Genomic DNA, 21343 nt, shown 5'->3' on the forward strand with positions numbered 1-21343 from the left:
GGGAGACTGGCACTGGGAAAACGTGCCTGGCACTGGGAGTCTGATGTTTCTCTCTCCACAAATGCTGGTTGACCTATTGAGTATTTCCAGTTGATGACACAAAGATAGGTAGGAAAGTAACTTGTGAAGAGAACATAAGGAGGCTACAAAGTTACATAGATAGGTTAAGTGAGTGGGCAAAGATCTGGCAAATGGAGTATAATGTGGGCAGGTATGAAATTGTCCATTTTGGCACTGTTTGGCATGGCACTGGGAGTAGGAGCCTGACACTAGGAACCTGGCCCAGGAACTTACACTAGGAGCCTAGCATCGGGAGAGGGAGTCTGGCATCAGGAACCTATACAGGGAGCTTGGTATTGGGAGAGGGAGTTCCAGCTCATTCACAGGCAGGCTCTCCTCACCCCCCTCACTCTTTCCTTCACTAACCTTTCTAAGCTGAGCATGAGGTTGCCAGTATTTGATGATATATCTCAACTTTTATCTGACCTTTCTCTTTAACTTCCTATGCTAGCCTGCACTATGGACATTGATTGCCTTAAGGGATGTCAATAAAAGTCAGGACATCCCCAATCATTTTCAAACACTGATCAGAACAGTTCAACAGAGGAGAATTTGTTCAAAAGGGACAGAGAACTCGTTTTTTTGTGTACTTCAAAGCTGGAAGGAACATAGGGTCAGAAGGAGGCCATTCAGCCCCTCAAGCTTGTTCCGTCATTTCATGAAATCAAGGCTGATCTGTGACCTAACTGTGCCCCAAGTACCTTAATACTTCTGGGTGACAGAAATCTATCAATGTCAAATTTAAAATTAGCAATTGATCTCACATTGAGTGTCGTTTGTGGAAGTGAGTTCAAAACTTCTACCATCCTTTGTGTGTAGAAGTGTTTCCTAATTTCACTCCCGAAGGGTTTGGCTCTAATTTTTTAGGCTGTCCCTCTAGTGGTAGACTCCCTAATGAACTTAAATAGTGTCATTCTATTTACCCTATCTGTTCCCCTTAATATCTTGGAAATCTTCACCGAATCATCCCTTAGCAATCTAAATTCCAGGGATTCATAGCATCTTGGAATAGTACAGCACGGAAAGAAGTTACTTGGCCAATCGAGTCTGCATCAGCTCTTTCAAATAGCAGTCCAATTGTTCCCACTCACCCACTTTATCCCCATATCCCTGCCAGTTTTTCTCCTTCAAGTGTTTATTCATTCCCTTTTGAAGACAGCGATTGAATCTGTATCCACTACCCTATCAGGCAGTGCATTTCAAATTGTAACCACTAGCTGTGTAAAAAAAAGCCTAGGAACGTTTTGTTCTTTTGCCAATCACTTTAAATCTGTACCCTCTGGTTCTCGACCCTTCAGCCATCGAAAACAGTTTCTCTTTATTGGCTCTATCTAAAGCCTTCATAAATTTGAACACCTCCATCAAATTTCCTCTTGGCCTTCTCTGCTCTCAGGAGAACAACGCCAGCCTCTCCTGTCTATCTACACAATTATTACCCCTCATCCCTGAAGCCATTCTGGTAAAACTGTTCTGTAACATCTTCAAAACCTTCAACTCCTTTCTAAATTGGAAAAAAAAGGAAAGACTTGCATTTCTGGAGCACGTTTCACAACCTTTCAAATTACATTACAAGAATAAAATACTGTTGAAGTATTGTGACTGTGGTATTGTAGGAAATTAAATTCGGCAGCCAAGTCGCAGAGAGGAAGCTCTCACAAACTGCATTGTGATCCAAATAAGCTGTCCTTGTGATGTTGATTGTGTGAAAGATACTGACTAAAACAGCAGAGATAACTGCTCTCCCCTGCTCATCTTTGAACCGTGGGATCGTTTACATCCATCTGTGTGATCAAATCAGTTTATTATCTGAGTACTGGGATGTAAGCTCAGGTTTCTGTGCTCAGGTTTCTGCAGTGTGACTTGAGCTTTTGACTCAGAGGCAAGAGTACTACCCACTGAGCCACAGTTAGTGCTTCAAGTGTGGGGTGTCTGGAATTGGACACAATACTGTAGCTGTTGCTGAACTAGTGTTCTTTAAGGGTTTAGCACAACATCCTGGCTTTTGTACTTAATGTCTCTATTTATAGAACCCAGGATCCCATACCAACTGCTTTATTAGCCTGTCCTATCACATTCAAAGATTTATACATGAACACCCACAGGTCTCTTTCTTCTTGCACCCTATGTTTGTCCTGGTACCACGAGACTATGTTGGATCAAGACTTTATCACTCCTGATAAAGATAGCAGAACAAGTCCTAATCTCAATAATGTAATTTTGAATCAGAGAACATCTTCCCCACAGACTGCATGTCTCACTGTAGCACCTCTGTGTTATTGGTAACAGTTTGGAGTTTCTGCTTGGATGACAATACAAGTTGTGCTACAGCTTTATAAAGGCCTAGTTAGATCATACCTAGAGTACTGGAGCAGTTCTGGACACTACACCTTCGGAAGAATATATTGATCTTGGAGGAAGTGCGCTGTAGATATACCAGAATGATACCTGGCCTCCAAGGGTTGGTTACAAGGGAAGGTTACACAAACTAAGATTGGATTCAGCTTCGATGCATCATAGGTTGCTGAGGAAATTCAGGGTAGACACTTTGGAGGCGCTAGCCACAATCTTCCAATCCTCCTTCGGTCCGGGGGTGGATGTGCCAAAGACTGGAGTATTGCCAGTGTTACACCCCTGTTCAGAAAAGGGGTTAAGGAGAAACCAGGAAGCTAAGACCAGTCAGTTTCACATTGGTGGTGGGGAAGCTTCTAGAAACAAAAACTCGGGAGAAAATTAACAGCCACTTGGACAAACATAGAGCAATAAAGGAGAGCCAGCATGGATTTGTTGAGGGCAAATCACATTGGACTAATTTAATTGAGTATTTTTGATGAAGTAACAGAGAGGGTTGATGAAGGCAGTGCATTTGATGTTATATCTATGAATTTTCAACAGCTCCCATACTGTGTCCGGTTCTTGGCACCTCACTTGGACTGCCAGCTGTGGCTCAGTGGGTAGCACTCTAGCCTCTCAGTCTGAAGGTTGTGGAATTAAGTCCCATTTCAGCAACTTGAGCACTGAAATCTAAGCTGACTTTAAGCATACAATGCAGCGAAGAGCAGTGGGAAACCAGGGGATTGGGAAGCCTACAAAGACCAACAGAGGACAACTAAAAAAGAAATAAGGAGGGAGAAGATTAAATATGAGGGTAAACTAGCCAGTAATATAAAAGAGGATTGCAAGAGTTTTTTTAGATATATAAAGGGTAAGAGAGAGGCAAAAGTGGACATTTGGCCGCTGGAAAATGACGCTGGAGAAGTAGTGGTGGGGAACAAAGAAATGGCGGAGGAACTGAATAGGTACTTTGCATCAGTCTTCACGGTGGAAGACACTAGTAACATCCCCAAAGTTCAAGAGAGTCGGGGGGGCAGAGGTGAGTATGGTGGCCATTACCAAGGAGAAGGTGCTCGGAAAACTGAAAGGTCTGAAGGTGGATAAATCACCTGGACCAGATGGATTACACCCCAGAGTTCTGAAGGAGATAGCTGAAGAGATAGTGGAGGCGTTAGTGGTGATCTTTCAGGAATCACTGGAGTCAGGGAGGGTCCCAGAGGACTGGGAAATCGCTAATGTAACCCCCCTGTTTAAGAAGGGAGTGAGGCAAAAGACGGGAAATTACAGGCCGATTAGCCTGACCTTGGTCGTTGGTAAGATTTTAGAGTCCATTATTAAGGATGAGATTTCAGAATACTTGGAAGTGCATGGTAAAATAGGGCAAAGTCAGCATGGTTTCATCAAGGGGAGGTCATGCCTGACAAATCTGTTAGAATTCTTTGAGGAGGTAACGAATAGGTTAGACAAAGGAGAGCCAATGGATGTTATCTACTTGGACTTCCAGAAGGCCTTTGACAAGGTGCCGCACAGGAGACTGCTCAGTAAGATAAGAGCCCATGGTGTTAGAGGCAAGGTACTAGCATGGATAGAAGATTGGCTGTCTGGCAGGAGGCAGAGAGTGGGGATAAGGGGGTCCTTCTCAGGATGGCGGCCGGTGACTAGTGGAGTTCCGCAGGGGTCAGTGTTGGGACCACAACTTTTCACTTTATACATTAATGATCTAGATGAAGGAACTGAGAGCATCCTGGCTAAGTTTGCAGATGATACAAAGATAGGTGGAGGGACAGGTAGTATTGAGGAGGTGGGGAGGCTGCAGAAGGATTTGGACAGGTTAGGAGAATGGGCAAAGAAGTGGCAGATGGAATACAACGTGGGGAAGTGTGAGGTCATGCACTTTGGTAGGAAGAATAGAGGCATAGACTATTTTCTAAATGGGGAGAGAATTCAGAAATCTGGAGTGCAAAGGGACTTGGGAGTCCTAGTCCAGGATTCTCTTAAGGTTAACTTGCAGGTTGAATCGGTAGTTAGGAAGGCAAATGCAATGTTGGCATTTATCTCAAGAGGACTAGAATATAAAAGCAGGGATGTGCTGCTGAGGCTTTATACGGCTCTGGTCAGACCACATTTAGAATATTGTGAGCACTTTTGGGCCCCGTATCTCAGGAAGGATGTTCTGGCCCTGGAGAGAGTCCGGAGAAGGTTCACAAGAACGATCCCAGGAATGAAAGGCTTAACATATGAGGAATGTTTGAGGACTCTGTGTCTATACTCAATGGAGATTAGAAGGATGAGGGGGGATCTAATTGAAACTTACGGAATACTGAAATGCCTGGATAGAGATGACGTGGGGAAGATGTTTCCATTAGTAGGAGAGACTAGGACCCGAGGGCACAACCTCAGAGTAAAGGGAAGACCTTTTAGAACAGAGATGAGGAGAAACTTCTTTAGCCAGAGAGTGATGAAACTATGGAATTCACTGCCACAGAAGGCTGTGGAGGCCAGGTCATTGTGTGTTTTTAAGACCGAGATAGATAGGTTCTTGATTGGTAAGGGGATCAAAGGTTACGGGGAGAAGGCGGGAGAATGGGGTTGAGAAACTTATCAGCCATGATTGAATGGCGGAGCAGACTCGATGGGCCGATTGGCCTAATTTCTGCTCCTATGTCTTATGGTCTTATGGTCTGACACTCCATTACAAAGATTCCATGGTAATGCTTCAAAGACGAGCAGGGGAGTTATCTCTGCTATCTTGACCACTGTCTATCACTCAATCAACGTCACAAGAACAGCTTATCTGGATCACATTGCTGTGTGTAGAAGCTTGCTGTGTGCAAATTGGCTGCTGTGTTTCCTACTTCCAATCCTCCTTAGGTACGAGGTTGGACGTACCAAAGACTGGCGTATTGCCAGTGTTACACCCCTGTTCAAAAAAGGGATGAAGGATAAACCTGGAAGCTAAGGCCAGTCAGTTTAACATCAGTGGTGATGAAGCTTTTAGAAACAAAGAGCGGAATTACCCCAGATTTGCATTAAGTGCTGTAGTGGGCAGGAAAAAGAACATTTTTCCTGCCGGCCGCAGTGGCGGGTTTTCATGCCGTATCATCCCAATCCTAACTCATTAATCATGCATTCCTGGCTAACATGCCACTTCGATGACAGGCGGCCTCTCATTCGTCCACTATACCATCACTGTGTCGCTTCCTCACGCTGGGCACCATATTTCAAGTGCAGCCGCATGCACATGTCTCAGTGCTTTCAGCCCAGGACTGTCGCACAGAAGATATGGCCCTGAGAGGCAAGAAGACTGCAACCCCACGATTCAGTGACGCGTCCCTTGAGTGCCTTTTGGACACCATGGAGGCCCATTGTGATGTCCCCTACCCCAGCTCTGCCACAGGAGGGCCAACAACATCACCAATCCAACTTGAGAGGCAGTGGCAGCAGTGGTCAGTGCTAACGCCCTGCAAAAGAGAACAGCCATCCAGTGCTGCAAGAGGATGAATTATCTCCTCCGTTCCACCAGGGTAAGTTACTCTTCTCATTACTTCCAACTCTCACACTCACAAAGTCATCCCACATCCACAGGGCTCTCACTCACTGCCTGTTCAAGGGACATCACCATTCACTCTCTCTCACACACCTTCATTGTCCTCATCCCATCCATGGGACCACTCACCGCCCATACATGCCAGGCATACTTATCACCTGGCCTGGCAGGCATCTCGCTTACACTCTCCCCGTTTGTATTCATGCAGGACAAGCTGGCACACAAGAGGGAGAGATCGCAGACTGGTGGTGGAATGCCTGAAATCAAGATCCTCACGGACTTTGAAAATAGAGTCATCCAGCTGGCCGGCGAGAATCTGGACCATTCCTGTGCTGACGGTGAGGTCGGCGCTGCTCTACCAAGTGAGGATCCAGCAGTGCAACATCCATCAGACAACCATGCTGTGAGTCACTTCACCTGTTCCGCAGTCCCCTGCCATGCACTCATTATCTCTCCTTACTTTCGCAGGCACATCTGGGAGACAGCCGTTGGAGTCCATGACCCAGGGCCTCCAATCAAGCCCTGAAGAAACCTTTGAAGAGGAATCTGAAGGCACCTTTAATGAGACTATATCGCAGGGTTTCACCAGTCCAGTCCAGCCACCGGAACCTCATTTTTAACATCCTGATGGTTTTCTTCACCAAGGTACGAGTTGCTGCATGAGCCTTGTTATACCTTCCTTCCGCTGCAGTCTAAGGCCACCGAACAGGTATCATCAGAAGCGTTCTCTGCGGGTAGCCCTTGTCCCCGAGGAGCCAGCCCTGCAGCCTCTGTGGACCCTGGAAAACCTCAGGGATCTGAGACCTGCTACAGATGTAAGAGTTGCAGACAATCCCTAGGTACTGTGCGCACACCTGCAGGATGTGTTTGTTGTGTTCGCACACCAGCTGAATGCTCAGCAAGTGGGAGCCCTTGCGGTTGACATAGTTGACCGTTTGTTGCCATGGAGATCTGAGCACCGTGTGAGTGCAGTCGATGGCAGCCTGCACCTGTGGGAAACCCGAGATCTGGGAAAATCCCAGCGCTCTTGCATCCTGGCTTTACTGGTCCCGGGCAAAATGCACAAAATTGTGTGCCTTTGCAAAGATGGCATCCGTGCTCTCATGGATGCATTTGTGGGTGGAGGTTTGTGATATCCCACGGAGGTCACCTGTGGAGCCCTGAAAGGAACCACTGGTGTAGAAATTGAGTGTTGTGGTCACTTTCACAGCCACGGGCAGTGGATGCCCTCCAGGTCCCCGTTGCGCCAAATCCTGCAGCAGCTGGCAGATGTGACCGACCAGTTCCCTAGACATGCACAGTCTTGTGACACTGGTTCTTGGTCATCTGCAGGAATGAAAGGAGGTGTCTATCGACCCTGGGTCTAGCTCGGCACCGACCAGCGACAGCTCACTGTGGCTCTTTGGCGGTGTGTGCGGGAGCCCCAGCCACCCCTCCTTCCTGAGGGTGCTGCTCCTCCCTCTGCGCAGCCAGGCACCTCCGTCGCCCTCTTCTCCTTCGTCTCCATTCTCTGTATGCCACACGGCACACAGCTAGTTCACCAGGCACTATGCTCCTGGTGTAGTCCTCCTGAAGATGAAAGCGAGAGACACATGGGTTAGCTTGGGTGATCTAAGAACTTCTCTCAGTTAAGTCTGAAGGCCCCTTAATGCATCCAAGAGAGTGCTGGCCTCCACTTGGATGACCAGAGTTTAGTGCGCTCCATGGCTGTCCAAAACCCCACCACCTCCGCCCCGCTCCACCTGACCGATTGGCAGCAGCTTCGTCCATTGGACTGCACGCTGTGCTCTTAGCTCAGGCACAGGCATTTTCCTAACCCACACTGCAAGGCTGCACTGTTAGCTCGTGTTAGCTTGAACCATGGGGGAGACTGGTGCAAACCTGAATGATGATATTGCAAAGGGCTGTGAGCGTCTCCACCAGTGACTGCTCCATGGCCAGCTTTAGCAAGTCGATTGTACAATGTGCCCAGTCGCCCAACTGTTCAGCAGTCCACTAAAACACTCATTAGTTTGCAGCCTTTGCCCGAAGGGTGAAATATTCAGGAGCATTTGGTGGCACTTTCATGCCTCTGCGTTGCTTGAGTGGGCAGATAAGCTAGAGGCCTGACTCCAAGCATGTCAATGTGGCTGCATTTGAACCGTCTCAGCTGTGGATGAATGCTTACTTTATACAAGGTTTCCCTCATGCGTGGCCGCTTCCATCCCCGCCAGCCAGCACGTGCTTGTGCACTACCATCAAACGCAGTGCAGCCCTTGAGCCCCCGCAAACTCACCTCGACTACAATGCAGCCCTTGCCATCCTCCCAAGTTGCCTCAACCTTGAAGTCCAACAGGCGACCCTGGTGAGCGCTGCATAACCTTACTGCGCACTCACCTCTGAGTTCCCCTCAAAGTGCAGCCCACTAAGTGCACACCTTACGTAATGCTTCAAAGATGAGCAGGGGAGTTACCTCTGCTGTCTTGGCCACTGTCCATCATTCAATCAACATCACAAGAACAGCTTATCTGGACCATGTTGCTGTGTGTGGGAGTTTGCTGTGTGCAAATTGGCTGCCACACTGTACATTGACATGGCTGCAGGAGGAAATGAATTGGGACCTGAATATTAAAGCGTATAGGACAGGAAGCAAGGAAAAGGTGGAGGGGTGGCTCTATTAGTTAATGATGGTATTAGCACAATAGAGAGGGAAGGCCTAAGTTCAGGAAAACAGGATGTAGTAAAGGTTTGGGTAGAGATGAGAAATTGTAAATGCAAGAAGTCACTTATGGGAGTCGTGCACAGGCCCCCTAATAGTAACCACATGGTAGGATGGAACATAAAGGGAGCTTGTCAGAAAGGCATCGTGATAAGCATGAGAGATTTTAATCTACATAAAGAATGGAAATGTCAGATGGGCAAAGATAGCCTAGATGAGTTCATAGAATGTTTCCGAATAGTTTCCTAGAACAGCATGATCTGGAGCCAACCAGAGAGCAGGCTATACTAGACCTGGTATTGTGCAACGAGATGGGATTAATTAATGATCTCATAGTGAAGACACCACTAGGTAGCAGTGACCATAATATGATTGAATTTTACATTCAGTTTGAGGGAGAGAGGAGTGGGTCCGAGAATATTCTTTTAAACTCAAATAAGGGCAATTATTAGGGCATGAAAACAGAGCTGGCTAAAGTGAATTGGCAAATTAGGTTAAGGGAGAGGTCAATAGAGATTGGCAAATATTCAAGGGGATATTTCAGAATTCACAAAATAGATACATTCCAACGAATAAGAAAAAGTCCAAGGGACGGACACACCATCCATGGTTAACTAGAAAGGTTAAAGATAGTATCAAACCTAAAGAAAAAGTATATAATTGTGCAAAGATAAGTGGAAGGCCAGAAGATTTGACAGAATATAAGGAACAGCAAAGGATGACTAAAAGAGATAAATCTAGCCAGAAATATAAAAACAGATAGTAAGAGTTTCTATAAATATTTTAAAAAGAAATGAGATAACAAAGTGGGCATTGGTCCTATAGAAAGTGAGTCTGGAGAATTAATAACGGAAGATAAGGAAATGGCGGATGAATTGAATAGGTATTTTGCATCAGTTTTCACTGTAAAGGATACAAGTAACATCCCAGAAGCAGTTATAAATCAGAGAGTGGAAGGGAGGGAGGAACTCAGGAAAATTACAACCATAAGAGAAGTGGTACTGAGTAAATTGTTAGAGCTGTGGGCTGACAAATGCCCAAGTCCTGATGCACTTCATCCTAGCGTCTTAAAAGAAGTGGCTAGTGAGACAGTTGATGCATTGGTTTTAATTTTCCTAAACTCCCGCGATTTGGGGAAGGCCCCATGATATTGGAAGATAGCAAATGTAACTCAATTCTTCAAAAAGGGAAGGAGGCAGAAAGTGGGAAACTACAAGCCAGTTAGTTTAACATCTGTCATAGGAAAAATAATAGAAGCTATTATTAAAGAAGCTGCAGCAGGTCACTTGGATAAGTTCAATGTAATTAGACAGAGTCAACATGGTTTTATGAAAGGGAAGTCATGTTTAACCAACTTATTGGAGTTCCTTGAGGAAGTAACATATGCTGTGGATACAGGGGAAGTGGTGGATGTACTATACTTAGCTTTCCAGAAGACATTTGATAAAGTGCCACATCAAAGGTTATTGCGGAAAGGAAAAGCTCATGATATAGGGGGTAACATATTGGCATGGGTGGAAGATTGGCTGGCTAACAGGAAGCAGAGAGTAGGAATAAATGGGTCTTTTTCAGGTTGGCAAGATGTAGTGAGTGGTGTGCCATAGGGATCAGTACTGGGACCTCAGCTGTTTACAATTTATATAAAGGATTTGGATGAAGGGATGGATGGGATGTTGCCAAATTTGCTGATGACACAAAGATAGGTAGGGAAGTAAGCTGTGAAAGGGACATAAGGAGGCTACAAAAAGATATAGGTAGCTTAAGTGAGTGGGAAAAGGTCTGGCAAATGGAGTGTAATGTGGGAAAATGTGAAAAGAATAAAATAGAAGCATAATATCTAAATGGTGAGAGATTGTAGAGTTTTGAGATGCAGAGGGATCTGGGTGTCTTAGTGCATGAATTGCAAAAGGCCAGTATGCAAGTACAGCAAATAATTAGGAAATCTAAATTGAATGTTATAATTTATTGCGAGAGGAAAGAATACAAAAGTAGACAGGTTATGCTTCAGTTATACAGAGCACTAGTAAGGCCACATCTGGAGTACTGTGTACAGTATTGGTCACCTTATTTAAGGAAGGATGTAAATGTTTTGGAAGCAATTCAGGGAAAGTTTATCAGACTAATACCTGGAATGGGCAGGTTGTTTCATGAGGAAAGGTTGGATAGGCTAGGCTTGTATCTGCTGGAGTTTAGAAGAGTAAGAGGCAACTTGATCGAAACATATACAATCCTGAGGGGTCTTGACAGGGTGGATGGGGAGAGGATGTTTCCTCTTGTGGGAGAATCTAGAACTAGGGATCACTGTTTAAAATTAAGAAGCCTCCCATTTAAAATGGAGATGAGGTGAAATTTTTTCTATCAGAGGGTCGTGAGTCTTTGGAACTCTCTTCCTGAAAAGGTGGTGGAAGCAGTCTTCAAATATTTTAGGGCAGAGGTGGATAGATTCTTGGTAAGCAAGGGGGTGATAGGTTATATGGGGTAGGCGAGATGCAGATTTGAGGTGCCTATCAGATCAGCCATGATCTTATTAAATGGCAGAGCAGGCCTGATGACCCGAATGGCCTACTCCTGCTCCTTGTTTATATGTTCATAGGTATGTTCATATGTGTTTCCTACATTTCATCAGAGACTGCACTTTAATGCTTTAAAGATGAGCAGCGGAGTTATCTCTGCTGTCTTGGCCAGTATCTTTCACTCAATCAAGATCTCAAGTACAGCTTATCTGGATCACATTGCTGTTTGTGGAGCTTGCTATTTGCAAACAGCTGCTGTGTTTCATACATTACAATCTGGCTACATTTCAAAGGTACTTCATTGTTTGTAAAGCACCACAAATCTGCTAATTTGTCCCTTTCCTACAGATACTGCCCCATCCTTATTCCCTGGTCCACAGGTGCATAGTGGTATCTGATCCAAGGGCCTGTCACTCAGGTATGCCTGGACAATGGGTGGGCAAAGATTATTTGAGTGTATGGGGAGAGCAGGGGTCCCATCCCATTGCACTCTGGACCACAGTCACCTTTCCAATGGGGCCCTCTGACCCAATAGTGAACAGCAGCAGGAACCTTGACTGACTTTCCTCTCCCGTGCCCTGAATTTGGGGACCATCGCAGTGCTGTGGTCAGTCACCTTGGGGAATCGAATTTTGCCATCTAATGGACTCAAATGCATAAAATCACAATCATGTTGGATAGTGATGGTTTCTAATGAGCTGGTGGTTCTAGTCTGGGTCTGTATAGGGTTAAAGTTGATGATCAATGGCTGTAATGGAAGTGTCATTATTATTTCAGCCCCAGTGATGAGCAGCATTAGTAATTCCTGGTTTTATAAGTAACTTGCTCCATTTATTATATTCTCTTTTAACTGTACAGGAACACCAGTGAGTCATGTTTATAACGGCTCTATCACTGAATAGCTCTCATGTAAACTATCGATTTGATCATCCAGTGACAGTCAATCATCCTTCCAAAAAGGAGGTCAAAGTAAGTACCACTGAGCATGCAAGTCTTGCATCACAAGCAAATTACTTTGTTAATTTAAGACATGAGTAGAACATTGCCTGGGCCTTTCTGAAATCCTGGCTGGGATTCTTCTTGAAACAAAGAACGTGAAGGGAAGATTTAATTCATTTGTTAAGATGTTTTGACAGTGAAAAAAGAAGAACGTGTTTTCTCTAGCAGGAGGTTTAGTAGCCAAAAGGTGCAGGTTTAAGATAATTGGTGAGAAGGAACATGGGGGAGATAAGAATTTATTTTAAGCAGTGTGTTATCACAATCTGGCACAGGCTGCTGGTCTTTGAACCGTGGGATCTTTTAACATTCGTCGAAGTCAGAAAATGAGGCCTCAGTTTATTATCTGAGTACTGGAGTGTAAGCCCAGATTTCTGTGCTCAGGTTTCTGCAGTGTGACTTACTCAGAGGTAAGAGTACTACCCACTGAGCCACAGTTAGTGCTTCAAGTGTGGGGTGTCTGGAATTGGACACAATACTGTAGCTGTTGCTGAACTAGTGTTCTTTAAGGGTTTAGGGCATCATCCTGGCCTTTGTACTTAATGCCTCTATTTATATTGCATTTTCATGGACGGCACAAGAAAATTCAATAGCAACTTTTAAAAGGGAATTGGATAAATACTCGAAGAGGAAAAAAAAATGCAGAGCGTGGGGGAAAGTGTGATTAATTTTGAAGAGCCAGCACAGGCATTCTGGGCTGAATGGCCTCCCTGTCTGCAAGGTGTGACGGTGAAGGCACGGAACATGAGTGTGTGCTGCGGTGCATGGACAGGCTATCTGACTGAGTCCAGGAAACTGTGCCAGCAGAAGCAGGGAAATCGAATTCCAAACAAAACTAGAATGGTGAAAAGATGGGAAGAGAGGTGGATTTTCCAGACTGAAAGGCACTTAGCTCAGTGAAACAGGACCCGGGCTCTGCCTGTGAGCTGAAATAGCATCAGTGAAGATGAGGTGATTGTGGCTTCAGCACTTAGCTGGTTTTCTCAGCAGCCATGGAGAATAGTTATTTCCAATGCAAGGCTGGGTTTGACCTGGGCAGGGCCTGTCTATATGCCAGGCCTGAGCAGTGACAATACTGAAACATTTAGTCCCAGGGGTGGCTTTATTCAGGGTGACTCATACTGGGAATGAAGTCAGTTCCCTGTTAGTCCCAACCTTTTCCACTCTACCTCAGGAAAGCTCTAACACATCACTTCTCCCTCCTTTTCAATCACTCTTCAAAACTCGCGTCCCTGTCTCTCGTCCTTCTTTAGCACCACCCCACCTTTCCCCAAGTTGTCCTGGTTTAAGTTCCCCAACTTTGAATTCAAATGACTTTGCCTCACTTCATGGGTGTAGCTCAGATTCTGGCCTTTTCTGCAATTTTCCCCCTCTCTCAGCCCAACATTTGGTAGCCACGCCTTCCGCCATACTCTGCAGGAGACTGCCTGAAATCCCACTACATATTCACTCTCCTCTCCCCCCGCACCCCCCCACCCACATAAGACATCTTTTTAGTCAGAATCCCTCACTGGGGTTCAGTATCTGTCCATTTCTTGTTTCTCCCTCCTAAGTACAGTAATTCAGCATGTTTGGATGCAATACAATTGCAAGTCTGGGCTTGCAAATTCTTTCTCAACTCCACCATAAGCACAGCACATGTTGCTTTCTCTCGCTCATCTCGAAGCCCCCAAACTCTCTCCCTCTGGGCTGTTCCCCTCTCCTTCACCTGGTGGGGGGTGGGGGGCTACGGTGGGGAGGCGGGGGAGGGCGACTTGGCCTCCCAATTCTGTGCGTCAATAAATGTCTTCCCCATCCCTTTTCTGAACCAGTGTTGACATCCTTTTTCCTACCCCACCCATCCTCCTGGTGCCTTTCCCCAAGGCAACCACTTAGAAACTGGATTATGTGTCTGCCTGGACTCATGCCCACTGGGTCAATGTTGACCCCATACCAAGTGTGTGAGGAAAAAGATGTTCCTTAGATATTCTCAAAAGGTCTGACAGGCAAAAGGTTCTGTTAACACCCTTTTACTTCCGGGATTACATTGCACTCTCATGAATCAGCGATCTAGTGTTTGGTGCCAATTTGAGTTAGAGTCAATATTTTCCTGTAATTCTGGTCAAGTTAATTGTTGAGAGTCAAGCCTATAGTGCTTCAGAAGGATCTGCTGCCATTCAGTTCAGCCAAGAGTTCCTAATGTTAACATGCAGAGAATACGCCTACTGAATTACAGAGTCAGAGAATGGTGTCAGCACAGAAGAAGACCATGTGGCCTGTTGTATCTGTGCTGGCTCCCTGCACTTTGTCGCACTCCCTTGCCCTTTCCTCGGAGCCTTGCAAGTCTTTTCCTTTCAGATAATTATCCAGTTCTTTTTTGAAAGCTACGATTGAATCTGCCTCCACCATGCTCTCAGGCAGCACATTCCAGATCGTAACTACTTGTTGCGTAAAAGAGTTTTCCTTTTTGCCAAACACCTTGGGCAGAATTTTCATGTCGGCACGCTCGAGCGTAAAACTGCACGTGATGACGTCAGGCGAGCACCCCGGCATCATCTTGCGCTTTTGCGATATTTCGGTCGGTGGGGGTGCACAAAAGTCAGAAAAGCGCCCGCCTACAATTAAGAGGGCAATTATGTCCTTTAAAGTTCCAATTGTCCCGATTTCTCGTCGTGATGAATCGGCCAGGCGGTCTTTGCACTTTTGATGAAACCTCATCCAAGATCGGGATGAGGTTTCCGTTATTAAATTTTTTTTTAAAGTCCATGGACAGAATTTTTATAATGCATATGTTCGGGTGACTGTTTGCGCTGCTTGGACATTTTTTTGTTCTGATTTAAAAATCTTTTAATATTTTTGAAGTCTTCAGCTCCCTGAGGCAGCTCTCTTGCCTTCGGGGAGCTTTCATTCCGGGCTCGCCCGCACCCGCGCTTACGTCAGGGCTCACCCTCCTCCCGCCCTCACACCAGCGGCGCTGAACATTTCGGCGTGCACTTCATGCTGGCTGGCCGTTAATTGGCCAGCCAGGGTGAAATTGTGGCCGGGGCCGATTGTGGGCGGTGATTCGTTTTCCAGCCACTCTGGGGCCCTCCGATTGCACCCCACATGCCAACCTAAAAATCCTGCCCCTTCAATCGGTGTCCTCTGATCCTCGACCCTATACGCATTAGTTCCCAAATTACTCTCCTAATGCACTAAGCCTCCCAGATTTGAGCTCTGGTCTTTGCTGTGTCAATTAAGGGTACTACAATTGATCTCACACCAATGGGTTAAGGGGGGGCAGTTTTCAACAGCCTCCCTTTTGAGTCATATCCTGTGAAACCTGTTGCGTGCTCTGTTTTTCTCTCTCCACAGATGCTACCCAACCTGCTGAGTATTTCAAGCATTTTCTGCTTTTGATTTCAGAGTTCCAGCATCTGCAATATTCTTTTCTCGTCTTTTCTTTATTGCTGCTTTTTCTCTGAGGGTCTTACGTGGTACTATGGGATGGTCTGCTCCTGGCTTTCTGCCCACTTCAAAGAGAGGATTAGGAAACCCTATACAGAAGTAATTGTTTGAAGTGATTGCAGAGGCAATTATCATCCGGGGAATTCCTCAATAAAAAACAGAAAAAGCAGGAAATACTCAAGGAGGTGTAGCAGTATCTGTGAAGGGAGGAACAGAGTTAGCGTTTCAGGTTGATGACTTATAATCGGAACTGGGACCAGTTAGAAATGTAATAGGCTTTGAGCAAGTGAAAGGGGGAAGGGTGGGAAGTTGTGGTAGAACGGATGGCGGGGGGGCATTAAATGACTAAAAGGATTCTTGGGGCAAGGCCAAAGGGAGTGGTAATGGTACAGGTAAAGGAACAAAAGATGTGCTTAGATGACTTGAATAACTGAACACTAAATAGCTATCCACTGAAAGAGAAAAAAGGGAACAGAGAAGAAAACCAAGGCAGGAAAGAAAAATGAAACAAAATGAGGGGCGCAGGTTGTGATCTAGAATTGTTGAACTCAACGTTGAGTCCAAAAGGCTGTAAATAGTGGAAAGGTGAGGTGCTGTTCCTCGAACCTGTGTTGAACTTCACTGGATCAGTGTGGCAGACCAAAGACAGAAAGGTCAGAGTGCGAGCAAAGTAGAGAATTGAAATGACAAGTGACAGGAAGCTCAGGATCACACCTGCAAACTGAAAGGAGACACAAAGTGGACACCCAGTCTGTGTTTTGTCTCCTGATCGCGATCAGCAAAAACAGTAGACTAATTTGAAAAGTACAAGGAGAGGAGAGGAGCGTTTGGGGCCTGGATTGGATGGTGGTAAGGGAGGAGATAAAAGGGCAGGTGTTGTATTTCCTGTGCTTGCATGGAAAGGTGCCACAGCAAAAGTGGGGAGATGACTGAGGAGAGGACTAGTGCATTGTGGAGGGAACGCCCCCTTCGGAATGTTGTCAAAGGAAGAGGTATATTTGGTGGTGGCATCAAGCTGGAGGTGGCGGAAATGGTGGAGGATGATCCGTTGAATTCCAGGAACACCTATTCTCTTGAACCTTTCTTTCTGACGGTGTTGAGTTTTGTGCTGTTCCTGGCAGCCACTTACACATTAGCCAAATCTAAAACTTGGCAGTGATTGACTGGGCCGGAGCCTGGCACTGGAGAGCTGGTACTGAAGCCTTTCACTGAGTGCTTTTCTGCACCCTTGCAATATTGAGCCTGTTGGTCTACTCAAAAAAGCTTGTTTTGCTATTATTCCCCACTAGGTCCCATTGACATCGCTGACTCCATGCAGTGTATTTCCACAGTGTCTGGATATCTGGCAAACTTTTGATCCTGGGCATTGGATATGCGCAGGTTATTTGCCTGTGTGTATGTATGTGTGTGTGTACGCGTGTGGTGGGTGGGTGGGTGGGTGGGGGGGTAGTGGTGGGGGTGCAGGGTGGGATAGCCTTCTCCTGTCCTGACCTGGCATCCTCGTCATGCAATTTCCAGCAGGATTGAAGATCAGGGGATCTCTCTGAACTAATGGTGCCTTTTCTGGGCTCCCTGAGACACGCACGGGGAGGGATGGTGGCATCCCAATGAAACTGGGAAACTCAGCACAGACCACAGCTCCAGTCTGTCACTTTCCCAGTCCAGGATAGCCCAGTATCACAGCACACTGTTGCTGATTGAGCTGTTTGTTGAGAGGAGTGGGCTGGAGTTTTGACTTTGGTCAGCAAGCACAGCTTATACTGGCTCATGTTCAAATATGTGAACAGTGGGTGTGGAGCAGTGCTGACATTGGGCAAAAGGAACATTTGTACTGTGCAAATCTGCCCATTTTGACCTTGCTCATTTCTCTTCTCTGCAGCTTGGCAGAAACCTCAATAGCCCGGTTAGGAAGGCTCACTGCCTCTCTTGGCAGCTCTGCTGCCTACGTACCTCAATCATAGGGAACTTCACATCTTACAGACAGTTGTAGCTTCATATTGACCTTCTGTTTCTCACAACAGCTGCAGTTCTCTGAGTCACCTTCAATAAACGAGGAACAGAACAGGATGATATCCATTTCTTCCTCCTTGCATGTTTATAACATAACATGGAGTTCTATGCAGTATCCCAAACATGAGCAGCCTCCTCCCACAGCCAAGGTTTACAATTCACTGCTTTCAAAGTAATTCCAATGCAAGTGTCACTGAATGGGAGGCAGTCCCTGGCAGTGTTGAGCATCCAAAAAAATGTTGGGTCCCTGTATCCATCTCCTGATCTGTTGGCATAATTGCAGCATCTGTCCCATTTTCCTGGCTGATGGTTTCATTTTTCATGGCTATGGTGAAGGCCAAGACCTCAGGCTGCGCAGTGCTGCCTTCTACAGTTGCTGCTACGTAATTCAGCTGGTTTGTCCTCTGACTCCCAATGACCATTAGCCCTGCTTGACCATGACATGGCCTCTCATACATGGGCTGTTAAGACAGTCTACCTCTGTGCCCACCCTTGTAGTCAGAGCATAGCTACAGTAAGTGCTTCAGACAGCCTGAAAGGCAGACAGCAGAGTGGCAATGGATAATTAAGGGTGCTGTTACTGGGAAGTTCAGAGGCCATTTCAATCTGCTCACAGACTGGTGCCTCTGTGTGGTCAGACTTTGGAGAAAATTCCCTTCCCTGAGTCAGAGGCACGCTGTGCAGTGCAGGGTGAGGGCCCTGCCCAGGCTCTGCACCTTCAGAGGGAGAGGTCTGGGCTCCGACTCTGTGGAAACTCCAGCCACAGTTGCAACGTGGTTAATTGGTGAAGTGCATGTGTGTATATCCAGCATCAGTAAGAACATAAGAAATAGGAGTAGGAGTCGGCCATTTGGCCCTTGAGCATGCTGTACCATTCAGTAAGATCATGGCTAATCTGATTGTGGCTTCAACTCCACTTTCCTGCCAGGCCCCAAAACACTCCTCTCCCTTGTAGATCAATGCTGCCCCCTGGCATCCTTTACAGGTTCTGCTTTTCTGCATCCTGTACCAGTGCCATCTTCACGATCAAATAGTGGCAGAGAGTGATGGACAGTCAACACACCCTCAGATCACTGTTCAGTATGATACTCACAATACACTCTTACTCAATCTGCTTTTACCATTGACATGTTAGTGATTGTAAATGATTTACTGTCTCTTTTCTACACGGGTCACCAGCATGGCACTGCACTGAAATGTTATTGCTAGGGGTTTAACCGCTGGAATCAGTGTGGGAGGCCATTGTCTTGCAATGAGGAAAGATGAAGGCTCCCACTCATACGTACATTCCTCAGGTTCCAGCCCCCACTGCTAACTCCTTATTGTAGGATACCCTGCTGCAGCTTGTCTCGAGCCATCAATCACTTAGTACTGTATGCTCTGTAGTCACATAGGAAATCACTGAACCTGTGTGTATGGATCCAGCATTAATAGCTCACCATGCCTACAGACTAGGCTAACTTAATTAATGAATGGTCGCTGTGTTGGAGTGGGAGGGAGCAAAATTGCTGCTTAAAATGAATGAGGGACAGGGATAATCGCCAAGTTCCAGCTCCACTGTTGCTGCAGCAGCCAATCTCTGCCAGGTAGAGGGTTGGCCTCAGTGCTCTTGAGTCCAGATCAGGGCTCCTGCTGCTAATGGGGATGACTAGGTCCTGATGGATGCATATTGTGGTTGCTCCCCACTGTACAGTAGTGTGGGACACATGCTATATTGGCACACACATGAAAAATGGACACAGGGATCAGAAGGCAGCTGGTGTCAAATTGTGCCTGATAATGCCCCTTGTGAAGTGCCTCAGAATGTTGTACTACATTGAAGGCGCTATATAAGTGCAAGTAGTTGTTGTTACTGACTGGACTGACGGTGTAAATCCTTAAACATTTTCTTTTCCTTCACGGCACTTGCTCCGATTCAAGGGGAGCTGATTTTTATTTGTCTTTTGTATGCAAGCTATGGTCAGATAAAACTCCCCCACCCTGATAAACCCAAACTTAAAGCTGGTTCCTATCTCATGTACCAACTCTGAGCGGTAAAACAGGTGGACCTGTCACTAATTCAGGAGTCAGCTGCATGGCAAAGCATTCTCCGGCAGCCACTGCTAGATAGCCTGGTCTCACACTCATGCCTTATGATGCAGGAAAGCCTTATTGTGTAACAAAAGGTTTGAGGAGGATGCTGTCCACTTTAACAACTGTGTTCCTTAGCATCTGCTTATTATCAACTCCTTTGTAACATTGCCTGACTCCGTCCCTGTCTCACCTCATCCTTGCCTTTGTCACTTCTAGCCTTGACTATTCCAGTGCACTCCTGACCTGTATCCCAATTTCCACCTTACTTATACTTGATCTCATCCAACACTGCTGCCTGCATCCAAACTCACATCGAGCCCATCACCCCTGTGCTCGTTGACCTACACTTGCCAGTCCGACAACATCTCAATTTTAAAATTCTCATCCTTGTTTTCAACAGCCTCCATGGCCTCACCCTTCCCTATCTCTAAAAACCACCTCCAACCCCACAACCCTCCAAGATCTCTGCACTTCTCCAATTCTGGCCTCTTATGTCTCCCCGATTTCATCATTCCACCATCAGTGGCCATGCCTTCAGCAGCCTAGGCCCTAAGCTCCTGGATTTCCCTCCCTAAACCTTTTCACTGCTTTTCTCCTTTAAGATGCTTTTTAAAATCTATCTCTTTGATCAAATGTTTAGTCACCCGTCTTGGTGTCTCCTTATATGCTTGGTGTCAATATTTGTCTGATAATCATTCCTGTGAAGCACCTTGGGCTATTTTGTTATGCTAGAGGTGCTAGTTATTGTTATACTCAGTGTCAGAGTGTGAGACTGATATCATTGCTGGAGATTACTTTAGCCAGTTTATCGGACTGTTTAGCGTCATGGTGCCGGTGGTTACAGATTGCCCAAGCTTGTTCTAACGTCCTGTCTGCCTGAGCATGTAATTGGGCTCACTCTTGGGATGACTGTGCTGCTGACACAGGGACCTCTTTTGGTACCAGTCAATTTAAACAGTCCTCATAAATACATTTGGGGAATTCCAAGTCACTGAGGTGATGGCGTAGTGGTATTGTCGCTGGACTAGTAATCCAGAGACCCAGGGTAATGCGCTGGGGACCCAGGTTTAAATCATGCCATGCCAGATGGTGGAATTTGAATTCAATAAAAATCTGGAATTTAACAACAATCTGAAAAATAACAATGGCAATCGCAGCCCTGTCGACCCTGCAAATTCTCCTTACTAACACCTGGGGGCTAGTGCTAAAATAGGGAGAGCTGTCTCACAGACTAGTCAAGCAACAGCCTGACATAGTCATCCTCACAGAATCATACCTTACAGATAATGTCCCAGATACCACCATCACTATCCCTGGGTATGTCCTGTCCCACCCACAGGACAGGCCCAGCAGAGGTGGCGGCTCAGTGGTATATATACAATGGGGAGGGAGTTGCCCTGGCAGTCCTCAACATCGACTCTGGACCCCATGAAGTCTCATGGGCAAGGAAACCTCCTGCTGATTACCATGTATTACCCTCCCTCAGCTGATGAATCAGTGCTCCTCCATGTTGAACACCAAGCTCCTGGGTAATTCAAAAAGACTTGAACATATTCCTTTTGTTTGCAGAGAACGGGTCCCTATGTATGAATGTATGTCACTTGTAGCAAGCATAGATAAGCCGTGTTGCGAGCTTGACTGATCATCTTAAATTGGTTATTAGTGTAGATATTAGCACACTCAGGATTG

General features: G+C 46.1%; 1 protein-coding gene across 1 annotated transcript in view; it reads left to right on the forward strand.

Annotated features, from left to right (window-relative positions):
* The window catches only part of ikbkb (inhibitor of nuclear factor kappa B kinase subunit beta), a 505718-nt gene that overhangs the window by 408327 nt on the left and 76048 nt on the right, over nt 1–21343 (forward strand). The window lies entirely within an intron of this gene.

This window comes from Cetorhinus maximus, chromosome 20 (genome assembly GCF_964194155.1).
Source record: "Cetorhinus maximus chromosome 20, sCetMax3.hap1.1, whole genome shotgun sequence".
NCBI classification, from domain to species: Eukaryota; Metazoa; Chordata; class Chondrichthyes; order Lamniformes; family Cetorhinidae; genus Cetorhinus; species Cetorhinus maximus.